Source organism: Rhincodon typus, chromosome 2, assembly GCF_021869965.1.
Source record: "Rhincodon typus isolate 14 chromosome 2, sRhiTyp1.1, whole genome shotgun sequence".
Lineage (NCBI taxonomy): Eukaryota > Metazoa > Chordata > Chondrichthyes > Orectolobiformes > Rhincodontidae > Rhincodon > Rhincodon typus.
The window spans coordinates 83,771,155-83,783,736 of record NC_063333.1 but is presented as its reverse complement, the minus strand read 5'-3'; the positions used below and the strand labels follow the sequence as shown (position 1 = coordinate 83,783,736).

General features: G+C 39.9%; 1 protein-coding gene and 1 long non-coding RNA gene across 2 annotated transcripts in view; both read left to right on the top strand.

Moving 5' to 3' along the window:
• LOC109931812 (histone deacetylase 9-like) overlaps window positions 1-12,582 on the top strand; it is a 948,406-nt gene that overhangs the window by 42,443 nt on the left and 893,381 nt on the right. The window lies entirely within an intron of this gene.
• LOC125485665 overlaps window positions 4,395-12,582 on the top strand; it is a 19,953-nt gene continuing 11,765 nt past the window's right edge. Inside the window, exon 1 of the long non-coding RNA XR_007264382.1 lies at window positions 4,395-4,484. This is a non-coding gene — a long non-coding RNA (uncharacterized LOC125485665). The remainder of the gene's footprint in view (window positions 4,485-12,582) is intronic.

The following is a 12,582-nucleotide window of genomic DNA, read 5'->3' as shown; positions in this document are numbered from 1 at the left end:
GCTGGTGATGGTAAATACCTGTTTCTTTGCTGTTTTGCTTGCCGTTTAAAAATTCTCACATTCTGTTGGAGTCAATAGGTTGTGCTGCCTTGATGACAAGTAGAGGAATTATTGATGTAGAGGAACACATTTTTCCTTTTTGGACTATAAGCTGAAAAGGAAGTTGGACATTGCTATATAGGTGAAATGCCAGCAGAGCTTTGTAACTTGGAAAAGTCAAGTGGTGCACATTTTTTAGCTGTGACAGACTTGTGTTCATTTTTGACACGGTGAGGAAGATACTTTGAGACAAAGGACAGAGTTGAATACAGGCCTAAATGATGTAAACTCTCCCAAGAAATCTGGGAAAATTGTGAGAAATCTAATAGGGTCTTTCTTGAGATTGAGAGCAACAGATTTATTTTCCAACAGAATCCTGGACATGGAAATGAGATTTTTTTTGTGAGTGAGGTGTAAGATGTCTATTAACAAGAGCTATCGCTTGTTGTCAGCCTCATTAACTCCAGATCTCACCTCACAGTTTCCTATCTTAGTACTTGCTATGGGGAAACAAGGTGCCAAATATTCCTGTCATGAAAGTGAGCGGATGTCTGGTGACTCCAGCTCACTTCTTCCATCTCAAGACCTCTATTTTAGACACTCGACACCAGCATGTTGGGGCATGCTTCGTTGGCAGCAGCAGCATGTACCCCACATTCACTGACCTAAGCATCAGACGTACCAACCCTCAGCATCATTGTGGCATGTCTCTGATCCACTTGACCCACACTGCTGCATAGCCATGCTGCACCCCAAGTCACACCAGCAACTATTGTTGCAGTGTTGTTGCAAGGGAACCTTGCTCACAGACTAGGCAAGATTATATCTCACGGATGCTCGCTTACACTCTTTATCACTCACTTATTCAGTTGCCTTGAGCCTACCTGGTTGCTTACAGCATTCTCGCTCTGAGGAAAGCTTGCCAGATGACAGCTGTCTGATTGGCTGAGCTTCATTTTGTTGCAAAATTGTAAATGCAGGACTGCCAGAGACACCCTTTGAACTGGAGACAATTTGCCCCCTTCTGTGTGGGTGAAAAGAGATTTAAAAAAACAAGAGGAAAGAATTCTGAGAAGAAAAGACCTAGTATGTTGTAAAAGTAAAAACAACCATTACTTCAATGACATGCTAGTATCTGTAATGCCAAAAAAATCAGAATAAATTGTGAGAGACAATTTAACCCATCCTTCTGATCTGAACTTTTTATCTTCATACTTTTCTTCCCCACCCACAGGTTTTCCACCCGTTATGTATGTTAAATTATGACTTCTATATGTCTTCATTGTAAATGAGTATTTATGAATTCATGCTTTTAAAAGGGGTGTAGTTTAAGTTGTGCAGGAGTAGATTAGGAATTATTTTTAATCTCTGCCGGTTGTTTAAAATTAAGAATATTATGATAAATAATTATTCTGTTAATGACAAAACCTGGTATGAATTGCTTTTCTCCTGAATAGTAGTCAGTAAAATTGGTCATCATCTTTATGTATTTGTAACAGCTTGCTGATTACTTACTTACTGTTCCTGGTTACGTCATGACACTGAATGGATTGTGTGTCTTGTACATGGATAAATAAAGGATCATCCATATGGAGCCAAAATGTAGTCAAGATGGTTACTGCAGAAGTGGTTTAAAAAAAAGTTAATTCCAGAAGGCATATTACAAAATGTCAGATATATAAAACAAAAGAAAATATAGATACAAAGTTGAGGACAGACAGCAAAAGTAAGTTGATTTGATGTATCTTTCATTGGAAAGGCATTAGAACTGGTTTACCCATGCGTCAGTGTGTAGCAATGGCATTTATTGATGCCAAGCAGAATCCTGTTATATGGATATGTATGTTAGTCAAGAGGGTAGTGTATGATTTTCACTATCTCACTTTTAGAGAGGACTCAAATTTGAGCCCAGAGTAAGGTGCAGACATCAAGCAAAATAAATGTTGGTACAGAAGCAATACTGCAACCAGGAAGAATGGTGAACACGTTGTTCTTAACCAATATGTATTCATTTAATTTCCTGACCTTCTGTTTCACAAAGAAATAGCAAAACGGTCCCTGCAGCATTTTCCTCTCCATATCTGCAACTAAGAGCTCTGACCTCCATTTGCTGTGCCTGGTGCTTTTTCTTTTCAAATCATGAGGAAATGTTTTCAACTTGAAAACCGAGTTCTAACTGTTAATGCACCTTTTCTGCATTGATCCATTGTTACTGTACAATTCTTGAAACCAAATCTGTGACTTTGACTGCCAAATCTATTTTCTGGCCGCGAGGTTTCTGTGGGGGGAAAAAGAAAGTAGGTATTCAAGAACCTCTAAACATCCTTGTGGTGGTTTGTGAGAAAGTTCTGCAATCCATTTGAGTTCTAATGACAGCCAAAAAGCTTGGCTGCTGATGTCCACTTTCTGAAACATTTAGTATAATGTAACATTTGGGATACTAATTTCTTGTCAACTGAGATCCATCTACATTTGCTCAGATTACATCAGATTTGTAGAGCTTTTCCTTGGCTGGTTCGCTTGACTGCATTGAACAACATTTGAAGTCCTGCTTCAAGGTTCTTTGCTTTATTTTGGTTTTGGATTGTTGAAACCTCTTGCTGCTTCAAAGTCATCACTTCACTTCAATCTCGATCTGAATCTGAAATCTCGTTGTTTATCAGCTCTTGGAATTTGTATCAATGAGCAGTCTGCTGCAAATGTCTCCAGTTTGTGTCTTGTTGTAAACTGCGTTATGACAGCCTTACCTGTGCAATTTATAGATATAGTTGGTATGGGCACATTTGCACAGCCAGATGTAATTTGCAGGCAACAATATGATTTGCTGATGATTGCACAGTGTTCACTGCAATCGCAATTTCTCAGAAACTGAAGCTACCCATGTCTGCACACAGCAGCACATGGATAACATTCAGGCTTGGACCTGCGACCACGACTATCTGGAAGAACAAGGACATCAAGCGTATCATCTGCAAATTTAATCTCCAAGCTCCATGTCATTCTGACTTGTTATTATGTCATTGTTCTTTTCATGTTTTTAAAATCTGACCTGCTTTCTTCACAGCTCATTGGGTGTGCTTACAACAAATGAACTGCAGCAAATTGCTTGCTGCTGCCTCTTCAAGGCAGTCAGGAATGGGCAATGATTTTCCAGTGGTGATCATGTCCCAAAAATGAATTAAGAAATGGTGCAAGTTTCCTGGAACAAATCCTTCTTCTTGCACATGCTTGATTTGAACAATTCCTGACAGCAACCCCTGATGCTTTTTTTTCTTTAAAGACCAATCTAACAAAGACTAGTTCTAATACAGCAATGCTTAAACAGAATCTACCCAACTGATCTTGATGAAATGGTATTACTCATGCTTAAGAGTAATCAAGTGTTAATCTGTTTTAGTGTGAATCCTATATTGATAAAATGACCCACCATCTGTACACAACTTCTAAAGAAATAGTGGGCATGAGGCAGTAGCAGCAGCCAGGGATAATGAATGAAAATGATCAATAATTGTCTTTGCTTGTGAAAACACCGTTTCAAGTTATAGAAAATGACGTAGTCTGCTCCTGGTTGGAAGATGTTGAGGAACAAAGTATGTTATAGTGATGGATTTCTGTAGGATACTTCAAAGATTAACCATCTCGTTGAGTCGTGATGAAGTTAGTACCAGGCCTGAACTTAGAAGAAGAAGCTTTCATTTCTTCTACCTGTTATTACAAGTCTGACTGACAGCTTTCTGCAGATCTCCCATTTTCTCCTGAATTTGTGTCCTGCTCCTCTGACTAATGTTGACAAGGTAAATCTTGTTCACTTTTTGTTTTGCTGTACCAGTTATTTCTATGGAGCATACCAAGGGCAATCCTTTCCCTCACTTTCAGCAAAATCAGTCTCAACATACTAAATTTTGTGGTGTATCAATTAAAATGTCCAATTCCAGGATTTTTTAGAAAAGCTGTTTTTCCCCTAACCCAAATGAAAGTACCATATTTTAAATAAAACTTGAGCCATTAGGTCAACCTCTGTTATTGAACTTGCCTGAATATTTAATGAAGAAGATTGTTGTTTGGACAGGAGTTTGTCTAGAACGTGAAAACCATACAAATCTGCGCTTTCCAGTGATAGTTGCATTTGTGAAATAAAAATAAATGAATTATTTTTGCCAATTCACTCCTTTATACAATGTGGCTTAAGCTTTGCTAAGTTAGTCATTAACATTACAGTTTCTCTTATGTATTATTTTTAACTTGAATTTGTGTATATATTTTAGTTAATTATTTTATGAAAGATACTTAAATGTATTAAATAAGTTTAGAACTTTGAGTTAACCATGTTTTGAATTACTGCTGTTTTAATTTCAGATATAAGCACTATAAAGAATCAGATAAACAGTTTACTGTTCGTGAAGAAAATCTGTGAAACAAGAGTTCAGAGATTAAACTCAGGAAAGGTAACTGGCTTAATCTCCATTAACATCAATTAAATATTTTTTGATTTTTTTCCTTGAGGCCAAAGTTCCTATCATTTTCAATTGAATGTTTTAAAATTTTTAATTTAAAAAGATTGAGAGAATAATATCAAATCCATTCCTGTGGTTGAATTTTGCATACTTGCTCGCCCAACAATGCAAGTATATGTAAAATTTAAAATTAAAGAAAATTGTCTGGCTCAATCCAGGACTTTAGAAGATTGGGTGTTATTCAATGCTGCCATAAAATGGACATTTTGTTATTAATCCTGTATTCAAAAGTGAAATAGTTGACATTCATGATAAGCACGCATGTTCATCATTTAATCGTGTCAGATTGTGCTCTCAAACTTCCTCCCTCTACCAGTACCCTCCAACAAAGCAATGATAGATGTATTTGGGGAAAAAAAAACTGAAAATGTTGTATATCTGCAACGTATTAAAAACATATTTAAAAATACATAGTCATTTAGTAATCTAAAACAGATAAGTTATAATATTTCAGATGCAAGATTCTTCCTTAATCGAAATAAGGAGAGTTATATTTGATTGTTTCAGTTTATACATGGCCACTTGAAATAGCTTAATTGAGTGTTTCTTTTCTTTGGAGTCTTCAGATAAATAGCAACTTCGTGGCTGAAAATGGACACTGATGCCAATTGTCTGGTACCTGTGACAAGAGACTTGAAGAACTGTCACAGTATCATTTTTATAATTTTGTTTTTCGCCGAGATAGCTGTACAATTTTCTTTGAAAATACTAGTGTTCGCAGCATGAACAGCTTTCGCTGAAACATTTTCCCACAGCTAACTAGCAGGAAAGGCAAGACATTCTGCTACTTTCAATCCTTTTCCTCACAGACTGTTCATTTTGAATCCAGTTCATATTTGTACCACTAATCAAGCTTTTGTATCCACCTTCTTGTCTTTCAGTACTTTATGATTTTGTTACAGCAACTCCACTGTCTCTCCCCAGCTGCTGCTTTTTTTTTTTGAAATCTTCTAAAAAATATCAATTTTGAGTTTCTGCTTAAAGCTTTGGACACCTTTCCTGAAGTCACACTTCAATATTTTGGCTTTAAATTCCACACCATGCCACATTCTGTCTGTTCAATATTATACATTAACATTTACATTACATGGCATCTTTTAATGAAAGAAAACATTGAGACACATCATTGAGGTATTGAAGCAAACATGCTGAATCAAAGATTTTGAGAGGGATGGTCAAAGTGGTTTTTAATCCTTAAGGGATGTAACTGGAGTGGAAAAGGAACAAATGGAAGGAATTCCAGAAAGTGTGATTTGGATGATTAAAGGCACAGCCTCTGTAGGTGAAATGAAAGGAGCACGGTACATAAGAACAGAAGAAATAGGGATACGAGTGGATTGTATGGTCCTTTGAGTCTGCTTAATCTGATCATGACTGATTTTTCTTGATTGGATTTTCCTGAATGATCAAAATTTTATATATCTCTGCTTTCAGTACAGTACATTCAAGGAGTATCCGCGGAATTTAAAAAAAATTACAAGTCTTTGAGTGATTTATTTTTCTATCTCATCAGACCTAACTGGCCCCTTAAATTGAAACTTTGTCCATGCTGTTGATTCTCCAGTGAGCCAATCTATTGATCTGATCTCTGTTTGTGGATGGAAAATCAGAGTTAATTTTCAAGTTTAGTTCTGAGGAAGTTATATTAATGAGAGCTGGAAATGTGATGAGTTATTTATTGTGAAAGAGGCGGTTTTGTGGTGAGTGGAACAAAAGAGTTCTGTGAAGTTTTAAAGCATGTTAAAGATTGGGAGTCAAAGGTATTCTAAGCCAAAAGATAAAGGAAATGGGAACAGTTGAACAGAAGAGGGAAAGTATTGGTCCAAGGTAGGTGTCATAGTAGAATATAGGTCAACTCTGACTCTCAGCAAAAATGTGAACTCTAGTTATGCGGGTGGATTGAAGAGGTTGTAACTGTTACTCTTGGAGAGAAGATGGCTAATGGAAAATGTGATAAAAGTCCTTAATATCATGAGACCTCTAAAGAGTAAATGGGGAGAACCTGCTCCTCTTGTAAAAGGATCGAAAATAAGAGGGCACAGATGTAAGGTGATTTGTATAAGGAGTAATTGTGATGTGCAGACTACTTTTTTGCACATCAAGTGGTTTGGATTCAGAATGCATTACCTGGAGGCAGAGTCAATTAAGGCATTCAAGCATTGATTGGAAACACGTGCAAAGATATTGGAAATAGGCATGCAACTGGCAAAAAAAAATCAATGCTAGTTGGAGAACCAGTGCAGATATGATGACTGAATGGCACCATAATAATTCTATGATTTTGTGAAAACCAGGTAGAGATACTGGAGAGATGAAAGTATCAAAATGGAGAACAGAATTGCTGTTATTGAACTCAACTCTAAAAGTTTATAAAATATCTACGATTAGGACAAGCAATGTTCACACATAATCTGCAAAAAGATGGGCATTACACCTTTGCAGGTACCTATAACCATACTTTCTTTTTTGGACAAAGTGAGCAGAGCTGAAGGAGAAGCAGACAGAGGAGGTTGGTGGGTATAGAGGATTGTAAATGGTTTCTATTCAAGGTTGAAGTGAAGACTATCTGGGAGATGGTGTAGAGGTATCGGATGTCTTTAGTGAAGAGGTGATGATCAGGGCCAGGAAACAGGCTAGAGTGGGTGAGGACAGCAGAGAAAATAAGATAGTTGATGGCTTGCTAACAGTTCTTGATTTTAAAAAGAAAAAACGTCAGTGCAGGTAACATCTAGGGGAGGGATCCAGGTGGAAGAGAGTATTGATGAAAGTGGACTCTTTCCCCCAAAGATGTCGGCATGGAGGTGAATGTAACAGAAGGGTTCATTGATGTGTTGTGCTCAAAAGAAGATTGGGTGGGATAGGGGAGTCTTTTGTATTCACGAAATGCTCTCCAATACATGTTGAGAAGAGGGATTAGAAAAATGATGAGGTCAGAGAAGAGAATTTGAGTAGCTTCATGCATAAAGAGGTTTGGCACTAAATGTATGATGTTAATGGATTTAAACCAGAGAATAGTTTAAATTTCAAATGTTAGGAACTTGGAGTCAACATGGTTTAGTTATGGCAGGGTGACAGATCAACGTTTCTTGGTGAGGGATTAGTTACAAGTAGCGGACCTTTAAGTGAGTTCAAGTTGTGGAAACAAACCAGGAGAGCATTCCGGTAACAAAAACAAAGTTGCTGGAAAAGCTCAGCAAGTCTGGCAGCATCTGTGAAGGAGAAAACGGAGTTAATGTTTCGGGTCCAGTAATGCTAGTTCTGAGGAAGGGTGACTGGACCCGAAACGTTAACTCTGTTTTTTCCTTCACAAATGCTGCCAGACCTGCTGGGCTTTTCCAGCAACTTTGTTTTTCTTCCTGATTTACAGCATCTGCAGTTCTTTCGGGTTTTTATAAGGTAAGGGGAAGGCAGTCATCAGAACGAAAATGATGTGAGAGTTTAGAAATTCGGCACAGAGTTGAAGCTGACACCAAACTTGGAGTGTGGTTCAGCATGGAACTGTGGTGGGGATATGGATAGAATCTGTGGTAAGTGTGCAGTATTTGTGGTTGGATCATGCATAGTATTGAAATATATTTTGATGTGCCAATGAGCTGCACTGTATCAGATTATTAGGTTTGTGAATATATTCTATTCCTGTGAGCTATAATCTTCAGTATGATCAATATTTTGCTCAAGAATATTGAGGAGCTGAGGGGGAAAACAAAATTGACCTGGATTTTTCAATGGCCAATCATTATTCCAGGGAAGATAGAAGTTTTGAAAGGGAACCCTGCAGAATTCCCATCATAGACTCCAAAAGAATTGCCTGGAAATTGAAGATTCTCCTTAGCATTTCCTCTGATCCTGGAACCTCCAGAAGTCTTCATTTAAATCTGAATGTTCTGATGAAAGAAAGTGAATAGTTACTTGGGAAAAGTTAGATTGTTAAGTACATAGTCTAGCTCCTGAGCAACTATTTAGCTGACCCCATAGTTAGTTCACACACTCCAACAACATGTTCCCCAGATCCTTACATCTCAAGGGTCTGACCTGACATCCTCAGAGCTGTCCACCTCCTCACTTTGCCTGCTCCAGACCAGCTACTCCCACCCGATACCCTCTGACCTTCCCAGTAACCTAATCACCTGCACCTTCAAATTTCAGGCTATGCAGCTTATTCCTGTGAAAAGGGTTATAGTTTGCTTTCCTCAACAATTCTGCACTTCGAAAAATGTGTCATTGTGAAAGCATGGCTCAGTGTTTCTGAGGGAGCCCCAATCAAAATCTCCTGTCAGAAATGCAGAGCAATTTCCTTTATTTTACTAAAAAAGGCAGAGTGGCAGTCTGTGTGAGATTGCCATTCCTCGACAAATGTAGGGTCTTGCTGATTCTTTGCATTTAGCTCAACTTCCACATGCAATCTTTGTGCCCTCAAGCTTTTGCTTTTTTAACTTTGTACACCAAGGCATTTTCAGATTTTTTACTGTGTCCAATGTGTTTACTTGCTCCTGTCACAAAACGTTAATGGGAGGCTTTGCTGCTTCCTCCAAAGAACAATACATTTGCAGGCCTTGACAAAGTGAGAGTAGTAATGAATATCTGACCAGGAAGGGTACGAAACTCTTTAAGGGGTCTGCCTCAGGGTACATAGAACAGAAGGACATAAGAACATAAGAACTAGGAGTAGGCCATCTGGCCCCTTGAGCCTGCCCTGCCATTTAATAAGATCATGGCTGATCTTTGAGACTCAGCTCCACTTACCCGCCTACTCACCATAACCCTTAATTCCTTTACCTTTCAAAAATTTATCTAGCCTTGCCTTAAAAACGTTCAGTGAGGTAGCTTCAACCACTTCACTGGGCAGGGAATTCCACAGATTCACAACCCTTTGGGTGAAGAAGTTCCTCCTGACCTCAGTCCTACATCTGCTTCCCTTTAATTTGAGGCTATGCCCTCTAGTCCTAGTTTCACCTGCTAGTGGAAACAACCTCCCTGCCTCCACTTTATCAATTCCCTTCATAATCTTTTATGTTTCTATAAGATCTCCCCTCATTCTTCTGAATTCCAATGAGTATAATCCCAGTCTACTCAGTTTCTCATAATCAAACCCCATGAAAAGGAAACCCTCTTTCCCACACCACTCTTTTAACCACGCGTTTACTTCCCTGATCCTCGCCTCCCTATACCAATTTGCACGTGGCTCGGGCAGCAATCCAGAGATTATGACCCTTGAAGACCTGTTTTTTAATTTTGTTCCTAGTTTTTCATAATCCCGAAACAACAGGTCTTTTTTCCTAATCCTGCCTATGTTGTTGTTACCTACCTGGACCACAACAACTGGATCCTCCCCCTTCCTCTCTAGTATCCTCTCAAGCCGTTCAGAGATGTCTCGCACCCTGGCACTGGGCAGGCAACACACCATGCGGGATTCTCTATCTTGCTCGCAAAGGATACTGTCTATCCTCCTGATGATGATGAAATCCCCTACAACTACAATCTGTCTTTTTGCTTCCCCCCTCTTGAATGGCCTCCCGGACCATGGTGCCATGGTCAGTTGACTCATCCTTCCTGCAGCCCTGTTCCTCATCCACACAGGGAGCAAGTGCCTCATACCTGTGGGACAATGTCAAGGGCTGCGGCTCCTGTGTTCCTGTCTGCAGGGTCCCTCTACCTGCCTCACTCGCAGTCACGCACTGCTGTCCCTGCCCGCCGATTGAATTAACATTAGTTAATCTACCAGGTGTGACTGCCTCCTGGAACACAGCATCCAGGTATTTCTCCCCCTCCCGGATGTGTCGCAGTGTTTGGAGTTCGGATTCCAGCTCATCAATTTTGAGTCGGAGCTCCTCAAGCAGCCAACACTTGCTGCAGATGTGGTCACTGCTGTTCTCAATGGGATCAGCTAGCTCCCACATCATACAGCTACAACGCATCACCTGGCCTGCTATCTCTACTTAGTTAATTATTTAAAATTAATTAGTTTTTTTTTTTAGTTTCGCAGTGTTCGCTGCACCAGTAAGTTTACTCTGTTATATACTCAGACTCCGGCTTTGCCTTCCGACCCACTCCCAGAGGATTTGGCGTCTAGGTGACCACCCCGAAAGATAATAAAGAGATGAGGAAAAAAAATGCGAATAGCTTATCTGTTCACCACACTTAGTCGTTAATATTAGGTTAGAGGAGGTGGAAGGCTGGGAGACACTACTGGTGTGGTGTCTCGGGTATTAGTTAACTCCCAAATTTATTAGGTGGAAGCTTACCTTCCCAGGCTGCCCTCGCGCTTCCTCCCGGACTCCCGTCGCTGAAACAACTCAAGGGTATCTCCCTATTGAATAACATGTCTTGATTTTTATATGGAAGTTAAAATCTGCATTAAAAGAATAAAGTATTTTATGATTGCCACTTGAAGGTCAAGTTCTATTTAAATGCGCTAAGAAGCTATCAGATATTTTGGTATAAAGTATGAATTCAATAAAGTATTGCACGTTGCAGCTTATTGTGAACTGCTGATTAGATTGAGTATGAAAATTATTCATGTCAATAGAACCTTCAACTGGGAATAACTGCCACATTTGGGATTCCAAAATGGCTGGCCTAATGCTGTCTCCCATTTTCACAGATTCTGGGCAAGGATTTTTCTGTGTGGACTGTAGGTTACTGTCGTAGGTACTTAAATCATAGGATCCATACCATGTGGAAGCAGGCCGTTCGTCCCATTGACTCCATGCCGACCCTCCAAAAAGCATCTCCCCAAACTCTTCCCCTCCCCCCCCCCCACCCCCCCCCCCCCCCCCCCCCCCCACCCAACCCTGCATATCCCACGGCCAATCTGTCTAACCTGCACATCTGTGCACTGTGGGAGGAAACTGGAGCACTTGGATGAAACCGGGTGCAGACGTGGGGAGAATGTGCAGACTCCACACCAACAGTCACCTGAGGATAGAATTGAACCCTGGTCCCTGGCACTGTGGTGCAGCAGTGCTAACCTCTGAACCACTGTACCACCCTGTGGGTTATGAAAATGAGTCATGAAAATTAACATTTCTCTTGAGGAAAATGTAAATAAAAAGGAAAGGACAAGGTATTAGATCAAAGTGGCAATAAGGATAGTTCTAGACATTCACTACCTCCTGAGAGAAGAAATTCCCTTCTGTCTCAGTTTTAAATGAGTGATCCTTTATTTGGTAACTATGTCCGCTGGTTTAATACGCCCCCACAAATGGAAGCATCTACTTCATTAAATCACTTCAGCATCTTGTATATTTCAATAAATCACCCATCATTCTTCTTAACTGTAATGAATAAAGACCTAACCTGTTTAACTGTTCTCAATTAATTAAGCCTCTTCATCCCAGGACTTAGCCTGTTGAATCTTTTTTAAACTGCCTCTAATGCCAGTATATCTTTTTCAAATACAGGATCAAAACTGCGCACAGTAATTCACATGCAGTCTCTCCAACACCCTGCATTGTTACAAAACTTCCCTGCTTTTATACTGTCTAAGGCCAAAATTCCATGTGCCTTCTAAATACTTACTGCAACTTAATCACTAGTTCTGTAACACTTACTCCCTACCTGATTTCATTAATCCCCATTTTGGGATTACCTCTTCTGACATTATTCAAGCAACATTGTCACAGTTCAGTCTCGTGTGGGATAAGCTTCCACCCACCCTATAAATTGGTTAATATGACCAAACAATTTTTTTTTTCCCCTGACTGTAGAAAGGGATCTGTGAAATCAGTTTGTAACTGTTCCTATGGCCCAATTGAATAGGGTTGAGACAACATGAGGTCTTGACTTGTCTCCCCAGGTCATTTTGGGCATACACCAGACATTGCTGACTATGTTTTGTAATGCCTATTCCAATTCATTGCGACCACCAGCATCTGCCTATCATGCCACACATGGCCTCTCTCCCATGGTGTGCACTTCACAGTATATATGTTCATGAGGTTATGCTAAATGCAGTAAGGTGCTACCACCCTCCCACCACCATTCCGCCCCCCCCCCCCCCCCCCCCCCCCCCCCCCCCCCCACCCCACCC